Source organism: Microtus pennsylvanicus, chromosome 22 (assembly GCF_037038515.1).
Source record: "Microtus pennsylvanicus isolate mMicPen1 chromosome 22, mMicPen1.hap1, whole genome shotgun sequence".
Taxonomy (NCBI): Eukaryota; Metazoa; Chordata; class Mammalia; order Rodentia; family Cricetidae; genus Microtus; species Microtus pennsylvanicus.
In genome coordinates this window covers 9,791,032-9,798,729 of record NC_134600.1, presented here as the reverse complement: position 1 = coordinate 9,798,729, position 7,698 = coordinate 9,791,032, and positions in this window count along the sequence as shown.

Here is a 7,698-nt window from a genome sequence, read left to right as displayed (position 1 = left end):
GCAGTCACGGGAGAGTAACAAATGCATGTCCGCATGCTCAGCTTGTTTCTCCATTCGTACAGTGCAGAATCCTGCGCCTAGGGAATGGTCCCACCCATGGTGGGCAGTCTTCCCTCCTCAACATGATAAAGGCAATCCTTTGCAGACACCCTCAGCGATGAGCCTTAGTTAGATAATCCCTCACAGATATGCTGAGAGATTTGCCAAGTTAACAACATCAACCCTCAAACTATTAATTCTAACACTGAGGGTTCATTCTCATGACCTAATTTACTCCACAAAGTTATTGTGTCATACGCTGTGAGCTATTTCAAAGTATGAGCTTGTAGGGTGGGTACAATCATTTAGGGCACTCTGTCCTACGAAGCTAAATCCTAGCTGAGTAATTGATTAGGGATCACTTTTCATGACTTTTCCTCCACAATGATGCGCCTGCCAAGAACTTTGGAACTAACAAAGACATACTTAGACCCTGTTCTCCAGGGTGTGTGTGTGTGTGTACACGCATGTGTGCATGCATGTATGTATATGATGCCAATAATGTTTCCAGTCTTTTCTGTTCTCTCTGCTGCCATCCAGAGTACATACTTGGGCAGACTGGTGGGTCTCATTTTTCTCCTAGAACAGGTCATTAATATCGACCGTAGGACAGATCCAAGTGTATTTTATAAAAGCACAATTGGTTCCTCAGCCCAGCATGGTAGTAGGGGTGGTGAGGTCACCATGGAGATGTTCCATTGAACCTTATCTAATGAGTCACCGCTTCCTGATGGCTGGACTTAAATTAGATGTCTGGTAGACAGTCACAATCCAGGGATCAGGCTGGGTGAGAACCTGATACATCGATAAGAAACCAAACTGACGAGGCTGGAGAGATGGCTCAGTGGTTAAGAGCATTGCCTGCTCTTCCAAAGGTCTTGAGTTCAATTCCCGGCAACCACATGGTGGCTCACAACCATCTGTAATGAGGTCTGGTGCCCTCTTCCGGCCTGCAGACGTACACACAGACAGAATATTAAATAAATAAATACTTAAAAAAAAAAAAGAAACCAAACCGAATTTGTTGTTCACAAAGCGTGGTGGACCCACATCAGATAGAGCCGATGGTGACCAAACTCTCTTTGGAATCAAGCCATTTTCTAAGGACAGAATTTTAATCTACATATCCATGCTTATCTGTAACTGTTCTTAATTCAAAGCTAGTCCCTAAATTGAGAAGATGATTTAGTTCAAAACTGAAAATGTTTTACAGAGCTTTTAGGACCTCAGGTTCTTAAGGGAGCTTCCAGGGAGCCAGACCACAGAGGTGACGTACTGGGTCCCCTCGTTTAACCCACAGATCACACGAGTCACCTCGTACAGCAATTGGTCCAGTGAGAACGCTGTAAAGTTTCAAATAAAATTTAAAAGGAAAGAGTAGAAAAACCAGACGAGGAAAGGAGGATGAGAAGCAGCAGCAGGGAAAACTCCCTTCCAAACCTTTCTTAGCATGGCCCTGGTGTCTCAGGGGCAGTCCAAGAAAAAACATCTCTATTTTATTCTGATTGAAAGTAGAACTAATGGCCATTGTAACAGGTTTTTATTTTGATTAGTGTGCACGCGTGTTGTTGTATGTGTGAAAATACATGGATGTACAAATGTGTCCTTGTGGGTATGGAGGCTAAAGGTCATATCCGGTATCTTTTTTATTTTTTATTATTTTTTTAAATATTTATTTATTTATTATGTATACAATATTCTGTCTGCAGGCCAGAAGAGGGTACCAGACCTCATTACAGATGGTTGTGAGCCACCATGTGGTTGCTGGGATTTGAACTCAGGACCTTTGGAAAAAACAAGCAATGCTCTTAACCGCTGAGCCATCTCTCCAGCACCTCATTTTTATTTTTTTAAGCGTTCTCCACCTTAGTGTTTTGAGACAGGATCTCTCACTGGATGAGGAGCTCGCAATTTTGCAAGACGAGTTGGCTAGTGAGGTCCCCAGCTCTGGGGGTACAGACGTGAGCTCAAACCAAACTCAGATCAGGTCAGTGGGTACTCTCCTGACTGAGCCAGGTCTCTGGCCCCAGTGTAGAAAGGTTTCCAGCTCCAAGAATGTGCAACTTCCTCCTGCGTTTCCACTTTCTTCTTCCTCCGTTCCCTGACTTCACTCAACAGACACAGGTCCTTTCTCCTTTGTCTTCAGCTCCATTATATACATTGATAATTAGGGCGTGTGTGTGTGTGTGTGTGTGTGTGTGTGTGTGTTTGTGTTTCTTATTTTCTCTTTTATTCTTCTTCCTTGAAGTATAAGAACTCAAACTTAATAAACAATGTTGCCCTAAACCTAAGGATCTTGGAAGACTGAGGTAAAAACAACTCCAGACTAGTGAGTTATGTGGGGCGCAGCTTGTGAGGCACGGGAAGCCTCCCCGTGCTTCTCCCAGGCCACTGTCCTTCGGGTGGGATTTCCACAACATGATTGGTTTGGGCCACTAACTATACACTCATGCTAAGCATTGCACCATGAATTGTAAATCTGTGGATTCAAGAACAACTTTTATTACACTGTTTGTTGATCTAGGGTCTTTCTGAGAGTGTCTGCTATTTATCTTAACAAATCATTTGTTATGGTGGGCATGGGCCCCATGCCTTGTAACTTAGATTCATCTTCCTCCCGTTCCGTCTCATGCCCCTCTCCTTCTCTTCAGCACAGGATAGCAACACTTATTCCCTTCTTCAACATCTGAGATATTTGTTCCATGGTTTGATCAGCATTTTCTCACTTCTCACTGGGCATGCGTGATTGTTGTTTTTCCTGTTAGACATTTGACCATTAATTTCGGACAGTTATTCTTTAGTATCTCATAAACGTGTCTGTCATAGTTCAGAGGTTAGCTCCCCATCACTGCTGTCATTTCAAATAGAAGACCCATAGACTAAAGCCTTGCTTGGAGATACAGAAAACTCCCAGAAGCTTTCTGTTCTGTTCTCTCCTGTTTGGTTGAGACAGGGCTTCAGTATCAATGGGACTCACTCCTGATCCTCCTCCCTCAGCCTCCCAAGTCCTGGGTTTGTAGGTATGTGCTATTATTGCACCTGACTTAGAATTCTCTATTGAATTGTGCAAACCGACTGTCCAGCCACTAGAGATTCCATAGCGTTGGGGGCAGTTCACCTTCTTCTCAGATCCTGGTAAACTGGCCAGGAGCGATTGCCCATGTGAGTAGAGGATGTAGGAGCTGGATGGGAGAGATTGCTGCTTGGAACCAAGGCTAGATTTAACAGGCTACCGAAAAAGGATGGCTGAGGCCTTGGAAAGCAGCACAAAGCAACCAAAGATTAAAAGCAATTGGCTTTGTTAATCCCAAAGATGGGAGGAGAAAGACCACTAACCCAAATCATCATGGTCAAATTAATAAACGCAAGCTTTTTTTTTTTTTGATTCTTGTATATGGGCTGCCTCCCCCTAAGGAGGTATTTGACAGGTCCTCATTGGATGTGAGGAAGACAAGGCTTTCATAGCTTAAGGGTAGGAGTCCAGATGGGAGATTTGATGGGAAAATAGACAGCGTTACAGGAGCAGAAAATAAGCAGAACAAAGTAGCCCCTCCTGAAACAAAGACATAGTCGCAAGGTAGGCAATAGCAAAGTAGTCATAAGAACAGGTAGTTATAAAAAGGTCGTTATAGGTGGTCATATAACCTTCTGAAACCAAGGTAGGGTTGCAAGGTAGTGATAAACACCTTTTGAAACAAAGACATAATTACCATTCCTGGGACATGCAACACAGAACCATTTGCGGTTAAGGTTACAAGTGGGACATAGCCTAATCCTTGAGAAGCAGAGGTCTAATCCTAAGTGGAGTGAACTTACTTTGTCTTTCCTGGTGGCTTTCAAGTCTGGGATGGAGGCAGGCTGGCTCTTCGGCTTTGGGCTCAGGCCTGGGTTCATATTTAAGTTCGACTGCACGTCGGAAGTGACCTTCTATTTCCCATTCTCTCCTATTTGAAACTGGAATGATACACACATCACAGGACTATTATAAGGGGGCTGGGATGGATGCCAGGGGCTGGGGTTATGCTCCCAACTCACAGAGATAGCATGTAGAAGGCCATTGTGGTTCCCAGTTCATAGGTGATCAATGACTAAGAACTATCATCAGCAATGAACTGCAAAAAGGATCCCTGGTAGTCTTGCCTAGTAACTGTCATCATCACCTCTGTTAAAGTGGCTCGTGGTCCATCAGGGGTTAGCAGCTACACAGTACATCCTAAACCATAGAACGTTTCGAGACAGGCAAACCATTTCTTACGCTGAATGATCTGAAACCCGAGGGTCAATTTATTAAATATTTGGCAGTTGATTTGATTTTGGAGGAGAAATCTTGAATAGAATTTAAAACTGTTTTCTTAGATTCTCCCTGGGCAAGGGCACAGACAAGGGAACGGAATGCCAAGGAGAGACTCAATTATGTTGATAACATCAGACAAATCGTTTTTTAATACTGCAAGGAATGAGATAATGGAAATTGAAACACATAGGCCACAAGAAAAACACAAGACACATAAAACAATGACACCTAGATAATATATTTGGCAGCAATGACTATTTTAATATCTCTTTGGTGTTAGCAATGTCTCATATTCCATAGCGCACGCGCGCGCGCGCGCGCACACACACACACATCTGGGTCCTTGTGAAGTATCAGGTAAAGTGATGTTTTGGCCTTTGACTCTGTGAACGTGTTAGACAAGACTCTCTCAGCCGTGTGACTCAGGCTGGCCTTGAGATTTGAAGCCTCTTTGGGCACAGGGTCGACAGGGAGGGGTGGAAAGAGTTAAAGTCTGCAGGAAGGAAGGACGGACGGCATTTTTACACTCAGACAGTTTCTTAGGCTGCAGAAAACATCAAAGAGTCAACCTGGAGAGGACGCTGCTGAGAGCACAGGCTGCTGTTCCAGAGATTCGGGCTCCATGGCAGCTCAGAACTGTCTGGAACTCCCGTCTCAGGAGATCTGACATCCTCTTCTAAGCACTAGGCATAGCTGGGATGCCCAGACACACATGCAGGCAAAAAAATCCATATTCATAAAAAATAAATATTTTTGAAGTATCAACACACCATTTCTCCTCCTGAATTGTAAAGCTTTGCATCACGGAACTCTAGCCTAGTGCTCGACAGTGTGTCAGTCACCCAGTCACAGCGGTATCTGGGGATCTCCAAATCTGAATAAAATCATGGCAAGTAAGAAAAGTTCACAATGGAATAGTCTCAAGCTTCAGCAGCAGAGGGCGCCACCTTCTCTGCAGCCACCTTTATCTGGATTCATCATATTGACCAAAACCAATCCAGTCCAGAGATAGGACTAGGCTCCCTCTGTCAGGACCTCCTTGGAACTGGGCTCCTGGATGTGAAGAAGGCAAAAAAAGAAGCGGGCTGTGCCAAGAGGCCTGGCTGTGTTGAACTCCGGGGAGCCTCAGAACTGGCTTCCAGGCGTTGGCACAGGCTCAAAGACAAACTCTTGGCCATCCCTACCAGACCTAAGGTTCTTGACAGCTTGAAGTAGAGGGGAGGGAGGGTCTCTTCTGGACCCCGTAGTCACAGTGTGGTGACAGACCTTGCTCCTCCACGGTCAGCCTCACTCGTAGGCCGGAGGTTAAGTGTGGATAACTCTTAGTAAAGACGGAAGATCAATAACATGTATGTGGGACTGGTAACACACTCATGGGTGAAGCGTTACTGTGTGAACATGCATTCCGATTTGGGACCCTGTGCACCCATGTAAAAACCCAGGTGTGACAATGTGCTTGTATCCTCCCGTGCTGGGGGCGGGGGGTGCTGAAGAGAGGAGGAGCCCGGGGCTTGCTGACCAGTCAGTCTAACCAAATCCACCAGCCCCAGATTCAGGGAAACAGAAGGTGGAGAGGAGCAGAGGTAGACTTCTGAGCTTGGTTACATTGTTACACACAGCCATGGGCACACACACCCACACAGGTGCACACACACACAATCTCCAACTTTGTACACACACATAGACAAAGAAAGCCTTATGCCCGCGTCCGGGGTGCCCTTCTGATGGAGGCCGAGACATCCTCACCCACTTTCTTCTTCTGCCCTAGTAGCTAGGATGCGCAACCGCAGTTTTCTTTCTCTTCTCTCAAGGACCGACACCCATCACTCAGAGTGTGGCCTAGCAATCTCTTAGAATCATAGCAACACAGACTGACTGAACCTTAAAGCTGAGAAAGGCAAGGGCCAGCAAATATTACAGGAATTGAGCCTCAAGGTAGAGCCTTGCATTGGATCCTAATTATTCAGCGGAAATGTATGGGAATACATGCACAATCTAGACACAATCAATTTTGTATATTAAAATAATTGCTTATCAAACAAATCAATTTAATGATGTTCACACTCTGATGCCATTGGTCACACTAAATGACAAAATTTACATGTTTGAGCTACAGTATTTTTTCAGGTAAAAGTTACCTTAACTGATTTACACAGAACAGAAACTAAAGGCACCCGACTTTCTTCAGGCTGACCTAGGTCTGACGGCTTCCCAACCCCTCTCTTCTCAGGGTCGATTCTTTACTGAACTGAACCTTCAGAGAACCTGCTGGTGCAAGCCTATAGGCTTCAGGGTTTCCGTGTGTGTGTGTGTAGGGGTGCATGCAGGTGCATGGGGTGCGGGAGTGTGTGCATGCAGGTGCATGGGGTGCGGGCATGTGTGCATGCAATTGTGTGGGGCTGCAGGAGTATGCATGCAGATATGGAGGAGTGTTGCATTCAGGTGTGGGTTGTGCATGCAGGTAGGAGATGCAAGAGTGTATGCATACTGGTGTGTGAGAAGTGTGTGATGGCAGGTGTGTGGGAGTGGGAGTGTGTGCATGCAGATGGGGGTTGCATGGGTGTGGGAGTGTGTGCATACAGGTGTGTGTAGGGGGAATATGTGCATGCAGATGGGGAGTGTGTGGGAGTGTGTGCATGCAGGTGTGTGTGGGGGGAATATGTGCATGCAGATGGGGAGTGTGTGGGAGTGTGTGCATGCAGGTGTACGTGGAGGTGTGGGAGTGTGTGCATGCAGGTGTATATGGAGGTGTGGGAGTGTGTGCATGCAGGTGTATATGGAGGTGTGGGAGTGTGTGCATGCAGGTGTATGTGGAGGTGTGGGAGTGTGTGCATGCAGGTGTATATGGAGGTGTGGGAGTGTGTGCATGCAGGTGTATATGGAGGTGTGGGAGTGTGTGCATGCAGGTGTATGTGGAGGTGTGGGAGTGTGTGCATGCAGGTGTATGTGGAGGTGTGGGAGTGTGTGCATGCAGGTGTATGTGGAGGTGTGGGAGTGTGTGCATGCAGGTGTATGTGGAGGTGTGGGAGTATGTGCATGCAGGTGTATGTGGAGGTGTGGGAGTGTGTGCATGCAGGTGTATGTGGAGGTGTGGGAGTGTGTGCATGCAGGTGTATGTGGAGGTGTGGGAGTGTGTGCATGCAGGTGTATGTGGAGGTGTGGGAGTGTGTGCATGCAGGTGTATGTGGAGGTGTGGGAGTGTGTGCATGCAGGTGTGTGTGGGAGAGTGTGTGCACGCAGGTGTGGGGGTGTGGGAATGTGCATGCAGATGGGGGTGTGCAGGAGTGTGCAGGAGTGTGTGCATGCAGGTGTGTAGGGAGTGTGCGTGCAGGTGAGGGGGTGCAAGCGTGTGTGCATGCAGTTGT